The following is a 16683-nucleotide window of genomic DNA, read 5'->3' on the forward strand; positions in this document are numbered from 1 at the left end:
ATTTCTCCCTCAGACAAAACCTCCCTGGCCCCATCAGACTGGGTTAGGGGCCCTTCAGAAATATTATTATCAGCGTCGTCATGCTCTTCAGTATCTAAAACAGAGCAATCGCGCTTACGCTGATAAGTGTTCATTTTGGCTAAAATGTTTTTGACAGAATTATCCATTACAGCCGTTAATTGTTGCATAGTAAGGAGTATTGGCGCGCTAGATGTACTAGGGGCCTCCTGAGTGGGCAAGACTCGTGTAGACGAAGGAGGGAATGATGCAGTACCATGCTTACTCCCCTCACTTGAGGAATCATCTTGGGCATCATTGTCATTGTCACATAAATCACATTTATTTAAATGAATAGGAATTCTGGCTTCCCCACATTCAGAACACAGTCTATCTGGTAGTTCAGACATGTTAAACAGGCATAAACTTGATAAAGTACAAAAAACGTTTTAAAATAAAACCGTTACTGTCACTTTAAATTTTAAACTGAACACACTTTATTACTGCAATTGCGAAAAAACATGAAGGAATTGTTCAAAATTCACCAAATTTTCACCACAGTGTCTTAAAGCCTTAAAAGTATTGCACACCAAATTTGGAAGCTTTAACCCTTAAAATAACGGAACCGGAGCCGTTTTGAACTTTAACCCCTTTACAGTCCCTGGTATCTGCTTTGCTGAGACCCAACCAAGCCCAAAGGGGAATACGATACCAAATGACGCCTTCAGAAAGCCTTTTCTAAGTATCAGAGCTCCTCTCACATGCGACTGCATGCCATGCCTCTCAAAAACAAGTGCGCCACACCGGCGCGAAAATGAGGCTCTGCCTATGCTTTGGGAAAGCCCCTAAGAATAAGGTGTCTAAAACAGTGCCTGCCGATATTATTATATCAAAATACCCAGATAAATGATTCCTCAAGGCTAAATATGTGTTAATAATGAATCGATTTAGCCCAGAAAAAGTCTACAGTCTTAATAAGCCCTTGTGAAGCCCTTATTTACGATCGTAATAAACATGGCTTACCGGATCCCATAGGGAAAATGACAGCTTCCAGCATTACGTCGTCTTGTTAGAATGTGTCATACCTCAAGCAGCAAGAGACTGCTCACTGTTCCCCCAACTGAAGTTAATTGCTCTCAACAGTCCTGTGTGGAACAGCCATGGATTTTAGTGACGGTTGCTAAAATCATTTTCCTCATACAAACAGAAATCTTCATCTCTTTTCTGTTTCTGAGTAAATAGTACATGCCAGCACTATTTCAAAATAACAAACTCTTGATTGAATAATAAAAACTACAGTTAAACACTAAAAAACTCTAAGCCATCTCCGTGGAGATGTTGCCTGTACAACGGCAAAGAGAATGACTGGGGTAGGCGGAGCCTAGGAGGGATCATGTGACCAGCTTTGCTGGGCTCTTTGCCATTTCCTGTTGGGGAAGAGAATATCCCACAAGTAAGGATGACGCCGTGGACCGGACACACCTATGTTGGAGAAATGCGGTATTCTTCCTGGCTTGAGACTCACACAGACTACACAGTGCAGTGTGCACTACAACGTGACCACTGTGAAACAGCATATGCCTTTCTCCCTTCAATACATCTTCATTAGGCATTAAAATACTTAAACGGATTAGTCACTAAATACTTGTACATTTACGGTTTGTCTATCTGTCATACATGCAAAGAATAAGTATTTATTGCTGAATCTATACAACCATATGACTTAAAACACAACTAAAAATATGTTGTATGCATTTAATACATTCAGAAACCATACAAGTATATACTTTATTATGATTGTATCATGTGACTTTATCCCCTAGGATACAATTCCTAAACCTATCATAACTACTGTTGTATTTTTTAAGTACTTTTAAAGGCCAGTTTGTATATTCATTACATATTTATCCAAGCAGATATTTTGCTTAAATAACTGGCAATCAACAAAGAAGATGTTTAAGGTTAAACAACTACCTACTGACAAACTATCATACAGTGAAGGATATTTTTTTCTGATATAAGCACTTTAATCATCTGACTTGCAAAATAATGTCTATAAACAAACATAGAGTAACTTTTTCTGACACAGAGCCAGAATCCACAGATGAAGATGGCTCATTATCAGCCTTCTCAAGCTCTTATGAAGAGAGTGGGGATTCAGACACAGGTATTACTGAAGCCATAAGTAATATGGCATCATCTGTAGCAGTTGATCAGGGTACTGCCTGTGGAAACACTACTAATAATGGGGATCTGGTGGTAAGATCTAAAACACAGGTAGATAAATCCAAGAATCCTATTAAGCCAATTTTGACAAATAAACAGCCACTAAATGTTGAGCAACATAGGGTTAAGGAGCAGGTTTTTCAGGTAGACACGATACAAACCAAAGGGGGAGGAGGGCAGAAAAAGCCCCAACCTCAGAGAGGGAGAGACAAATATTTGCTCAGGAAGACAACGATTCCAAAACAATAAAACAAATGGATGTGATTAATATTTCTTCACATACTTTGAGTGATTTGGAAACAAAGGTGCTTAAACTTGGTTTAAATTTTAGTCCTACTAGGAATTTTGATCTCTTCCAGACCATCCTTGATGTAAATAAGTTTGTAAGACAGCTTACACTTAAAAAACACTATTCAGAATCAGTTGATTCTGTTACAGATATGAGAACCAGGGATGGTCTGGAGGAGATACATCTCCTAAACTTTGAGGACACACGTAGTATGTTAACTCTAAGGACACTAGACAGCACTGACACACTTGATACTCCATATGAACATGCAAAAGGACAGCTTACTAACACTAAATCTAACTTTTATCCCATTCAAACAAGGGGTAAACAGTTGGAATTGTTCCATAAGCGTGTATTGGAGGACCTTACTGTACTCTCAGAGAATAATACCCATATTGGATCTAATCTCAATTTTAAAGAAAGGGAGGCTCTTAGGTCATTGCAGTCAAACAGTTCACTGGTCATAAAAAATTCTGACAAAGGTGGCAGCGTCGTTGTTATGGACAGAAGTTCATATGTATTGGAAGCACAACGACAACTGGGTGACTGCAATGTCTATGTGGAACTTTCCTTCAATCCCACTGCTAGGTTCCAGAGGGAGCTTATGTCATTGGTGGATGATGGTGTGGAAATAGGCATTTTAGACAGAAAAACAGCTACCATACTGAATGTAAAGGATCCTGTTTTGCCTATTTTCCACCATCTTCCAAAAATACATAAAGGCCTGGAAAATGTGAAAGGTCGCCCGATTGTGGCAGGGATAGGCTCTCTATTGGAGCCTATGTCAGAGTGGCTTGACACTTACTTACAGCCCCTTGTTAGGAAGTTACCCAGCTACATCAGAGACACAACACATGTTTTGAGGCTTATGGAAACGGTAGAACATTTGCCTAATCAAAAATGGTTGACTGTGGATGTGGTCTCTTTGTATTCAGCAATTCCTCATAACAAGGGGCTGGAAGCTATTAAATTTTTCCTAGATACTGAAACCGATCTAAGCGAGGTTCATAGGGGCTTTATTCTGAGAGTGACAGAATTCCTTTTGAGCCACAATTATTTTATGTTTGAGGGGGTTTTCTTTCTACAGAGGCGTGGAACAGCCATGGGGGCCAAATTTGCGCCCTCATACGCCAACCTATTTATGGGTTGGTGGGAGCTGTTCCACGTCTTTGCGGATGATAACCCTTTCATAAGTAATATATCTTTTTATAGGAGATTCATAGACGATCTCTTGTTCATTTGGCAAGGAGATGAAAATTCTATAAACAATTTTGTGCGAACCCTCAATACAAATGATATGGGCATTGAATTTACACATAATTGTCATGCATCTGAGATCGTCTTTTTGGATCTCCTGTTAAGGTTTGATGGCTTAACTGGAAAGGTCAGTACTACATTACACCGTAAACCAATTGCAGGCAACTGTCTCCTGCATGCACACAGTAACCACCCTCCACATGTGTACAAAGGTATAGTCAAAGGGCAGTTCCTGAGGGCACGAAGAAATTGTAGCCTAGACCAAGATTTTGAAAAAGAATCTAAAGATCTAGTGTCACGTTTTGTGGAGAGAGGATATAATAGGAATATGGTTGATAAGGTGTCCAAGGAAGTTGCTACTCTGGATAGGGGGCAAATGCTTGGTGGGACCAAGTGGAGACCTGAACGTAAGGGTCTAAAATTTATCACCAAATATTCGAATCAATTCTCTGAAGTTTGCAACATTGTCAAAAAATATATGCCCATTCTATATGGGGATGATACCTTGAAGCATATAGTTGACAAAGGTTGTGAATTTATATATTCTAAAAACTTGACAATTGGTAACATGCTCTCACCTAGCATGCTCCCAGACCAAGGTCCACGGAGTTCATGGTTAAATACTATGGGGACTTACAAATGTGGGAAGTCTCTTTGTAAACCATGTAAATACTTAAAGCAAGGGAACGGCTTTGAATCGTATGTAACTAACGAATCATTCACCACTAGGGGATGTGTAAAATGTTCTTCAACATTTGTAATCTATTTGGTTGAATGTACTCAACATAGATTGCAGTATGTTGGGTTAACTACCCGGGACATACGCACTAGGATTAAGGAGCATTTGGGATATATCTCAAATGATATCCATTGTTCGGCACTCTCCAGACACTTTATTGAAGTACACGGGAAAAATGTTGATATGTTTAAATGGAACGCAATTGAAGCGATTTGCAAGCCACGAAGAGGGGGCAGCAAACAAAAAATACTTGAAAGACAAGAAATCTATTGGATCCATAGACTAAAAACATTGGTCCCGTGTGGATTCAATTCACAATTTGATGTAATCAATTATTGGGAATGACCCATTTATAATTATAAGCTTGAGTAGAGACCTGGTTTGATACTATATGTTGATATCCTTTATTTAAGTCAGTGTAGAGCAAATTTGAATAATAGGATTTCAAATGGATTTAACATATAAACATATGTCTTTATAATTTAGATATCTATGATAGAAGGAATATTGGATTATGTACTTTGTGCCAGTCTTTAGCATTATAGTTATTGTGTGATTCTGGGTTATGTTTTCATGTAATTATGAATAGTATCATGCTTGTATGATATGTCTTCACTAAGTAGACAACTATAAGCAATCAGTTTAGGACAATATATTGCAACCAATCTAAGCACACAGTATATATAGCACAGAGGTGTCAGCTAAAGTATTGATAGCACCTCTGTGCCTTACCATTCCTCCTGTATTAACCATGAGTCTCCATTTTCTGCTAATTAATTGTTTTGTTTATCATATTTGTGATCTACAAATGAAAGTATGTTTGTTTATATCATGTTCATTTCCATTTACATTAAGATTGCGAATAGGTTCATTAGTGTTGTACTATATATATATAAAATGATAGTGATAGGCATTGCATTTATTAATTAAAATCAATTACAGTGTTTGTTTTTTAATTGTTTAAGGGGCGGAGTATTACCCTTTAAATAGCACACCCTCTGAGAAGGGGGATATGTCTATGATTACGGCCAGGCTGGCCGAAACATGTTAGGCTGTGCTTGCTGAATTGTTTTTTTATCAGAGGCTCTGCTGCACAGGGTCTTTTATTGTGATATGACCTGCTGAGAATAAAGATTTTGATTTTTTACCTTATGACGACGCCTGGATATCATTTCATCTTTATTTCAATATATATATATATATATATATATATATATATATATGTGTGTTTGTGTGTGTGTGTGTGACCAGAGTGAATGCAAGCCCTGGTGAACATCTACTTAAAAATACATTATTTTTTTTATTTTTTACACCATGCCCCAAAAATATTATGTCTAAAAAAAGGCCTTAAACCTGGGGTGGGGTGGGGGGTGCAGCAGAATTTTGAGTGCCTAGGGCAGCACAAAACCTAAATACGCCCCTGCATATACTTACTGTATAAAATCATGTTGGCAAAACAAGGGCAATTAGTCTTAGATAGATTAGTAGAGATTTGGAAAATTAGATATAGTGATGTGACTATAGATACAATTAGAAAAAGCTACAAATGGACACAGAATGCACATATATCTATAACATGGAAGGAGTCTCATATAAAGCTACTCAATAAAGCTCATATTACACCATTAAAAATGAGTAAATGGAACCGGAATGGAGCAGCTTATTGTTGTAAACACTGTTTCTGGTCCTGCCCTAAGATTTTGCAGTTTTGGGTTAAAGTAGAATATTGGCTTAATCATAAGTTAGAAAGTAGGCTAAATTTAAATCCAGAGACATTATGGTAGGACGTAGTTTGATCAACTGGAAAAACAAGGCAGCCCCATCAATAGAGAGTTTCACACAAGCCATGTATTATCAAATATTCTTTGAACAATTTATCATATCACCTACACATAATAAAAAAGTTAAGGCTTTCTTCTTAAAATGGCTGAGGGTCATACTATCTTATCCTATACTAATACAATTTTCACTACATCTCACTATCATAAAATGGAATATTTTTAACATTTAATCTTATGGAACATTTTCCTAGCCGAATGGTATTAGTGTCTCCCAGATATAAGAAATGGTTGTGGGGGGGTGGGAGGTTAACTGGGCGGAGACATAGGGGTGTGGTGGTTAGCTTGTGGGGTGTGTGTTTTGTTCTTTTTCTTTTCTTTGTTTTGTGTTGTGTTTTTATGTTTTAGTGATGGTGGGTGTATGAAATGTAAAACACTCCAACAGTATGTGTGGGGGGGGGGGGGGTTTCAGAGGAAAAAAAAATAGAAAAGGGAAAGAGGAAAGGAAGAATGGAGGGCAATAAGAAAGGAAAGAAAGAATTAACTCACATTCTTAGCTAAATGTATAAAAATGTACGCACTGGACATAGGGCCTCTAAAAATGTATACATAAACAGGATAGACAGAGTGGATAAGAAAAGATGCAATTCCCAAAAACAGCCTCCGAAGAAGCAAAAGTGTCAAATTTGTAAAATTTGGAAAAAGTATGAAGTGAAGACCAAGTTGCAGCCTTGCAAATCTGTTCAACAGAGGCCTCATTTTTAAAGGCCCAAGTGGAAGCCACAGCTCTAGTGGAATGAGCTGTAATTCTTTCAGGAGGCTGCTGTCCAGCAGTCTCATAGGCTAAACGTATTATGCTACGAAGCCAAAAAGAGAGAGAGGTAGCCGAAGCCTTTTGACCTCTCCTCTGTCCAGAGTAAACGACAAACAGGGAAGAAGTTTGTCGAAAATCTTTAGTTGCCTGTAAGTAGAACTTCAGGGCACGGACCACGTCTAGATTATGCAAAAGACGTTCCTTCTTTGAAGAAGGATTAGGACACAAAGATGGAACAACAATCTCTTGATTGATATTCCTGTTAGAAACAACCTTAGGCAAAAACCCAGGTTTAGTACGCAGGACTAACTTGTCTGAATGAAAGATCAGATAAGGAGAATCACAATGTAAGGCAGATAACTCCGAGACTCTTCGAGCCGAGGAAATAGCCATCAAAAACAGAACTTTCCAAGATAAAAGCTTAATATCGATGGAATGAAGGGGTTCAAACGGAACACCCTGAAGAACTTTAAGAACCAAGTTTAAGCTCCACGGAGGAGCAACAGCCTTAAACACAGGCTTAATCCTAGCCAAAGCCTGACAAAAAGCCTGGACGTCTGGATTCCCTGCCAGACGCTTGTGTAAAAGAATAGACAGAGCAGAAATCTGTCCCTTTAGTGAACTAGCGGATAAGCCCTTTTCTAAACCCTCTTGTAGAAAAGCCAATATCCTAGGAATCTTAACCTTACTCCATGAGTAACTCTTGGATTCACACCAAAATAAATATTTACGCCATATCTTGTGGTAAATTTTTCTGGCAACAGGTTTCCGAGCCTGTATCAATGTATCAATAACCGAATCCGAAAACCCACGCTTTGATAGAATCAAGCGTTCAATCTCCAAGCAGTCAGCCTCAGAGAAATTAGGTTTAGATGGTTGAAAGGACCCTGAATAAGAAGGTCCTGCCTCAGAGGTAGAGACCATGGTGGACAGGACGACATGTCCACTAGGTCTGCATACCAGGTCCTGCGTGGCCACGCAGGCGCTATCAGAATCACCGATGCTCTCTCCTGTTTGATCCTGGCAATCAGTCGAGGTAGCAACGGAAAAGGTGGAAACACATAAGCTATGTTGAAAACCCAAGGTGCTGCAACTGCATCTACCAGCACCGCTCCTGGGTCCCTGGACCTGGATCCGTAACGAGGAAGCTTGGCGTTCTGGCGAGATGCCATAAGATCCAGATCCGGTTTGCCCCAACGACGAATCAGTTGAGCAAATACCTCCGGGTGTAGTTCCCACTCCCCCGGATGAAAAGTCTGGCGACTTAGAAAATCCGCTTCCCAGTTCTCCACACCTGGGATGTAGATCGCTGACAGGTGGCAAGAGTGTGACACTGCCCAGCGAATTATCTTCGAGACTTCCAACATCGCTAGGGAACTCCTGGTTCCCCCTTGATGATTGATGTAAGCCACAGTCGTGATGTTGTCCGACTGAAACCTGATGAACCTCAATGTTGCTAACTGAGGCCAAGCTAGAAGAGCATTGAATATTGCTCTTAATTCTAGAATGTTGATTGGTAGGAGTTTCTCCTCCTGAGTCCACAATCCCTGAGCCTTCAGGGAGTTCCAGACTGCTCCCCAGCATAGAAGGCTGGCATCTGTTGTTACAATCGTCCAATCTGGTCTGCGAAAGGTCATTCCTTCGGACAGATGAACCCGTGACAACCACCAGAGAAGAGAATCTCTGGTCTCCTGGTCCAGATTTAGCAAAGGGGACAGATCTGAGTAATCCCCGTTCCACTGACTTAGCATGTATAGTTGCAGCGGTCTGAGATGCAGGCGCGCAAATGGCACTATGTCCATTGCCGCGACCATCAAGCCGATTACCTCCATACACTGAGCTACTGATGGGCTTGGAGTAGAATGAAGGGCACGGCAAGCATTGAGAATCTTTGATAACCTGGACTCCGTCAGGTAAATCTTCATCTCTACAGAATCTATAAGAGTCCCTAGAAAAGGAACCCTTGTGAGCGGTAACAGAGAACTCTTTTCCACGTTCACTTTCCACCCATGCGACCTCAGAAATGCTAGAACTATTTCTGTATGAGACTTCGCATTTTGAAAACTTGACGCTTGAATCAGAATGTCGTCTAGGTACGGAGCCACCGCTATGCCTCGTGGTCTTAGTACCGCCAGAAGTGAGCCCAGAACCTTTGTAAAAATTCTCGGGGCCGTAGCTAACCCGAAGGGAAGAGCTACAAACTGGTAATGCCTGTCTAGAAAGGCAAATCTTAGGTACCGATAATGATCTTTGTGAATCGGTATGTGAAGGTAGGCATCCTTTAATTCCACTGTGGTCATATATTGACCCTCTTGGATCATGGGCAGGATGGTCCGAATGGTTTCCATCTTGAACGATGGAACCCTTAGGAATTTGTTTAAGATTTTTAAGTCTAAGATTGGTCTGAAGGTTCCCTCTTTTTTGGGAACCACAAATAGATTTGAGTAAAACCCTTGTCCTCGTTCCGTTCGCGGAACTGGGTGGATCACTCCCATCACTAAGAGGTCTTGTACACATTGTAGAAATGCCTCTTTCTTTACTAGGTTTGTTGATAACCTTGACAGATGAAACCTCCCTTGTGGAGGAGAAGTTTTGAAATCCAGAAGGTATCCCTGAGATATAATCTCCAACGTCCAGGGATCCTGCACATCTCTTGCCCAGGCCTGGGCGAAGAGAGAAAGTCTGCCCCCCACTAGATCTGTCTCCGGAGAGGGGGCCCTGTCTTCATGCTGTCTTAGGGGCGGAAGTAGGCTTTCTGGCCTGCTTGCCCTTGTTCCATGACTGGTTGCCTTTCCAACCCTGTCTGTAACAAGCAGTAGTTCCTTCCTGTTTTGGAGCGGAGGAAGTTGATGCTGCTCCTGCCTTGAAGTTACGAAAGGCACAAAAATTAGACTGTTTGGCCTTTGATTTGGCCCTGTCCTGAGGAAGGGTGTGGCCCTTACCTCCCGTAATGTCAGCAATAATTTCCTTCAAGCCGGGCCCGAATAAGGTCTGCCCTTTGAAAGGAATGTTAAGTAGTTTAGACTTAGAAGTTACATCTGCTGACCAGGATTTAAGCCATAGCGCCCTGCGCACCTGTATGGCGAATCCGTAATTTTTAGCCGTAAGTTTGGTTAAAAGCACTACAGCATCCGAAACAAACGCATTAGCCAGTTTAAGCGTTCTAACTTTGCTCAAAGTCTCATCCAATGGTGCTGTGCGAATCGCCTCTTCCAGAGACTCAAACCAGAATGCCGCTGCAGCCGTGACAGGCGCAATGCATGCAAGAGGCTGCAATATAAAACCTTGTTGAACAAACATTTTCTTAAGGTAACCCTCTAATTTTTTATCCATTGGATCTGAGAAAGCACAGCTATCCTCCACCGGGATAGTAGTACGCTTGGCTAAAAAAGAAACTGCTCCCTCCACCTTAGGGACCGTCTGCCATAAGTCTCGTGTGGTGGCATCTATAGGGAACATTTTTCTAAATATCGGAGGAGGGGAAAAGGGCACACCGGGTCTATCCCACTCCTTACTAATAATTTCTGTAAGCCTTTTTGGTATAGGAAAAACGTCAGTACACACCGGTACCGCATAGTATCTATCCAACCTACATAATTTCTCTGGGATTGCCACCGTGTCGCAATCATTCAGAGCCGCTAACACCTCCCCTAGTAACACGCGGAGGTTCTCAAGCTTAAATTTAAAATTTGAAATTTCTGAATCCGGTCTCCACGGATCAGAACCGTCACCGACAGAATGAAGCTCACCGTCCTCATGTTCTGCAAATTGTGACGCAGTTTCGGACATGGCTCTCATGTCATCAGCGCGCTCTGTCCTTAACCCAGAGCTATCGCGCTTGCCTCTTAATTCGGGCATATTGTATAATACTTCTTTCATAACATTAGCCATATCATGTAAAGTGATTTGTAAGGGCCTTGATGTACTTGGCGCCTCAATCTTACGCACCTCCCGAGCGGGAGACGCAGGTACTGACACGTGAGGAGAGTTAGACGGCATAACTTCCCCCTCGTTGTCTGGTGATAATTTCTTTATCGGTACAGATTGACTTTTATTCAAAGTAATATCAATACAATTGGTACACATATTTCTATTGGGCTCCACATCGGCTTTTGAACATAATGAACAAGCAGATTCCTCTGTATCAGACATGTTTAAACAGACTAGCAATGAAGCTAACAAGCTTGGAAATCACTTTCAATAAGTTTACAAGCAATATAAAAAACGCTGCAGCGCTTTTAAAAACACAGTTGAATAACAAAGAAAACTAATTCAGTTATAGTGAACAATTCTTAACGAGAAATGTATTAATTAGCAGAGGATTGCACCCATTAGCAAAAGGATGATTAACCCCTCAATACCCAAAAACGGATATCAAATTAAGATTTAACGCTTTTATCACAGTCAAAACACACTGTCACAGATCTGCTGTGACTGATTACCTCCCTCAAAAACGAATTTTGAAGACCCCTGAGCTCTCTAGAGACGTCCTGGATCAAGGAGGAAGAAACAGGAAGACTGTGCTAGAATTTTAACTGCGCAACAAGGCGCTAAAACAAGGTCCCTCCCACTCATATTACAACAGTGGGAGACCTGATATAACGGTTTCTATGCAGAAAATACGTTAGCCATGTGGAAAAAAATCATGCCCAAAAAGATTTATCACCAAAGTACCTCACAAAACGAATAACATGCCAGTAAACGTTTTAAAAACAACAATTTGAATGTCATGCAAAGTTATCACTAAGCCTGCTACCAGTCGCTTCCACTGCAGATAAGGCTTAAACATTATTTCAGTATTGACAGTATTTTCTCAGTCAAATTCTAGTCCCTAGAAAATAACTCAACTGCACATACATTTATCAGCCTGATACCAGTCGCTACTACTGCATTTAAGGCTGTACTTACATCATGTGGGTAACAGCAGTATTTTCTTAGTCAATTCCATTCCCAGAAAATAATGTACTGCACATACCTCATTTGCGGGGGACCCCGCATGCTATTCCCCTCTTTCTGAAGTTACCCTACTCCTCAGAATGTCCAGAACAGCCAGCGGATCTTAGTTACGTCTGCTAAGATCATAGAAAAACGCAGGCAGATTCTTCTCCAAATACTGCCTGAGATACAAAAAACGGCACACTCCGGTGTCATTTTAAAATAACAAACTTTTGATTGAAGAATAATTAAGTAAAAACTCCAACTCCTCTCGCGACCTCCTTCTTTGTTGAGGGTTGCAAGAGAATGACTGGATATGACATGTGAGGGGAGGAGCTATATAGCAGCTCTTCTTGGGTGATCCTCTTGCAACTTCCTGTTGGGAAGGAGAATATATCCCATAAGTAATGGATGACCCGTGGACTGAACACACTTAACAAGAGAAATATATATATATATATATATATATATATATATATATATATACACATATATATAGGGAATGTGGTCTCTTACATTCCTTATAACTTACTGGACGTACTAGGATAGAGTACACCAGTAGTGTCAGAGTCTCCCAGGGTAGCTAAAACCTCCTAAAGTAACAAATGGAGACGTTCAAGCTAGAAAACTGAAAGAAAAACAACCTCAGGATCAAATAAGATATTATTCATCTGAGTCTGAGAATTCTCTCTCAGATAATCCCGAAGTATCTTCCTCTTTTAGGTAACAGGGAAGAACCATTCGGAATAGCAACTACTGAATCAATCACCCTAAATGATTGAAAATAATTCCTCTAGAAATGTTTTCTACCACGTGGGAAAAAACATATAATGCATGAAATGCAGAGTAACTCCCAGCGGAGTGTGAGAGGAAGCGCAGGGCACTGCATGTGGGCCAAAAAATTTGGGGGACACTATAGGAGAAATTTGTGGCATAGATTGACCATTGTCAACAGACTCCTAAACAGCAAAAGACTTAGGAGTAGGTTAAAAAAAAAGAGTAAACATTTTTACTAAAAATTGACACATAAACGTTACTGTTTCTTTGCATTTTAAAAAGTAACCTTATTTATTGTGTGCTCTTATACCATCCTAAGTCACAAAGGATGAATTAAACAAATAAACAACTTAAATTCTTTTAATAAAAAGAACAGATAAAAAACGTTACTGTCTCTTTACATTTTAAACTGTAACTTTTTCTTTTTGCATGCAGGAATGAGTTAGATTAGCAAGCAAATATTGTAGCACCTACTTACACCTCAGATATTTTTCTGAGGTGCCCATCTGTCTATCAGTACCCAATATTTAAATGCAATAAGACTCATTTAACACCTCAGTTTAATGGCAGAAAAATACATTTTAAACTGTTTATTTCCTTGGAAATTTTAAACTGTTTATTTTGTTGGATAAACAATATGTTAATATACATAAGCAAGTTTGAAGCGCTGTACTTTAATAGCGCTGGCTGGTCCCGCATTGAGAAGGAAAAAACTAAAGACTGTGTTAGATGCTCTGCCTTCCGATATCGTAATTGATGTGGAGAGCGCAATCTAACACAGCCTCAACGTAGCTCCGCCCCTCGTGGGCGTGATAACACTCCATTTCCCGGCCCCATTATGACTGTGCCTTGAGATAGAGGATAGTGCAGCCCAAAAACGGCGCCAAAGGTAACCCTGCCCATCGTGGGCGTATCAATAAACAATCTCCCGGTCCCCATTAATATGCATAGATAGGCCACCAGGAGCTAACTGAACCACTTAATTTTGTACACTCTGTTTAGAAATTGGGGACGATTGTGCTACCGCATGTTAGGTAGCTCTATAGCCCAAATGAGTGATCCAAACAACCATCTCCTGAGTCCTTATTACTTTGTCCCAAGTGATTGAGGCCCCCAGAGTACAAGCCACATTTAGTCCCCTTAGCCCCAGTGCCTGCTAAAAATGTGCTGTCACAGGATCCCCTCCCTTTATAGGAATAGGAGGAATGTCCTAATAAAGAAGTTATGTCCCAATAAAGTTCTCCACTTCCTCTGAGATCTTCCCAGACCCAGAATAAAAAGTTAGCACTTACCTTTAAAATCTGCCCAACAGCAGGGCAGCTCAACAAAGCAGCACAATCTTACACTACTTTAAAAATAATAAATTCTTGATTGAAGAATCTATACTAACACCTCACTTTACCTCTTCCTATCACTAACATAGGCAAAAACTGGAGCGGGAGGGAAGGGAGGAGCTATTTAACAGCTCTGCTGTGGTGCTCTTTGCCTCCTCCTGCTGACCAGGAGGTGAATATCCCATTAGTATTTAAGATGATCCGTGGACTCATCGTGTCTTAAAAAAGAAAAGGCGCTAAGCTATTATGAGCTGCACAACATGCAAAAATGAAAGTGAAACCTGTTTGTTCCAAGCCAAAAACACACAGTCTATGAGCCCAAAAATCTTACTTTAAAGCAGTTATAAATAACCCCTAGCTGTTCAAATAATCTCCCTGAAGGAGATATTAACCCTTGATCCGATCGAGGCATAAAGGAGCCACACTGTGGCCCTGTATAGCAAAAGAGTATATATAAAACGGTCTTACCCTCTAGGATCCACAGCCTCTCAAGTGTGACAGTCTTGCAAGGACGCTCTGACATGGACTTGAGTGTGTAACAGTAAGCAGTGAAACTCATCAACACTAATTGCTCAGGTGCTGTTAGGTGACAGTCTGGATGGGTTCGCAGAAAACCTTTCCCCTGAATCTCTAGACAAACTTACATCAATACGCTCACTGAGAGGTCGACATGATTACTTAAAACTCCAGTCCTTTCTTGAAGGGAACATACCCATTACAGGACTAACCAAATCTTCTGACACTTCTCTGCCACCTCCTATAGTGATGAAAGGCAAAGAATGACTAGGGGATAGGGGAAGTGGGAGGGATATTTAAGTCTTTGGCTGGGGTGTCTTTGCCTCCTCCTGGTGGCCAGGTGTTGTATTTCCCAACAGTAAGGAATGAAGTCGTGGACTCTCCCTGCCTTATGGAAGGAAAATTATGTTAGTATTGAAGAGGATAATTGTGAGATAATTCTTTTTTCATAAGCTTATTTAACAAACATAATAAATAAAATGCATTAAATAAAAAGAACGGGGCTGATAAATTTAAAAATGTAGGCAGATGTGAAAAAATGCAGTAAATTAATGGGGGGGGGTTTAAAAAATGTTAAAGGGACATTCCAGTGAAAAATTAAATGCACATAGATTTATTAAATCTTTGAATAGAAACATATTTGCAATATACATGTATTGGTAAAAATGCTTCTAGTAAAAGTTATTACTGTTTTAGTGTTAACATTTTTCTCTGCACGTGCATGTGAAGCATAGCTAGATATTGTCACTGCACCAACATTTTAAATAATGCAACTCCTCAGATCATCAGTGGGGCTTGTATCATGTCAGCAATTAACAAATTGAGTAATTACCAGATGGTACAAGCACCTTAAGCTCTCTAAACAAGTCATGTGTTTAAAATGCTGGTGCACGGTGCATACTTAAATACACTTTTGAAACAGCTATAGCTTTTATTAGAAGCATTTTTGCTAATGCATGTATATTACAAAATTGTTACTGTTCAATACCGAAATGCACCCATGTGGTTTCCAATTTTGGCTGGAATATCCCTTTAATAGATTATTTTTATCAATCAATATTTATTGTGACCACCCTTCAAAACAACATCAATTCTTCTAGGTACACTTGTGCAAACTTTGTAGGCATATAGTCAGGTGCATGATTAAACAAACAATTATACCAATTTAGGGCCAGATTACAACAGAAGCGCAAAATTATTACGAGATGAAAGGAAATTGTTTTCACTCTAGCGCTAACCCGGCAAACGCAAAAATGAATTATGCTTACATAATAATTTCATTTCCATCAGTGGGAGGAGAGTCCACTGCTTCATTCATTACTTGTGTGAATTAAAAACCTGGCCACCAGGAGGAGGCAAAGACACCCCAGCCAAAGGCTCAAATATCTCCCCCACTCCCCTCATCCCTCAGTCATTCTGCCAAGGGAACAAGGAACAGTAGGAGAATATCAGGGAATAAATGGTGACAGAACATAATATTAAATTTAAGCCCGCCCCCGGAGAAACGGGCGAGAGCAGTGGACTCTCCTCCTACAGATGGAAATTAAATTATCAGGTAAGCATAATTTATGTTTTCCATCTTAATGGGAGGAGAGTCCACTACTTCATTGTGGGAACAAATACCCAAGCTCTAGAGGACACTGAATGAAAAAAACAGGAGGGTAAGAGGAGGTGGACCCTATACTGAGGGCACCACAGCCTGCAGAACCTTTCTCCCAAAAGCTGCCTATGCCAAAGCAAAAACATCAAATTTGAAAATGTTGCAAAAGTATGTAAAGAGGATCAGGTAGCCGCCTTACAAATCTGCTCCATAGAAGCCTCATTCTTAAAGGCCCAAGAAAAGGCCATAGCTCTAGTTGAATGAGCCGTAATCCTCAGAGGAGGCTTATGTCCCGCTGTCTCAATGCGAAACGACAAAAAGATAAGGAAGTCGAAGAGGCCCTCTGACCCCCACGCTTCCCGGAAAGAGAACAAACAGAGAAAAAAGTTTGTCTAAATTCCTACGTGGTCTGAAGATAGGA

The 16683-nt window shown here is 40.4% G+C and overlaps 1 protein-coding gene across 1 annotated transcript in view; it reads right to left on the reverse strand.

Annotated features, from left to right (window-relative positions):
* Positions 1-16683, reverse strand: part of MPHOSPH9 (M-phase phosphoprotein 9) — an 855600-nt gene that overhangs the window by 749081 nt on the left and 89836 nt on the right. The gene's annotated exons all lie outside the window — the stretch shown is intronic.

The sequence above is a fragment of the Bombina bombina genome, chromosome 2 (genome assembly GCF_027579735.1).
Source record: "Bombina bombina isolate aBomBom1 chromosome 2, aBomBom1.pri, whole genome shotgun sequence".
NCBI lineage: Eukaryota > Metazoa > Chordata > Amphibia > Anura > Bombinatoridae > Bombina > Bombina bombina.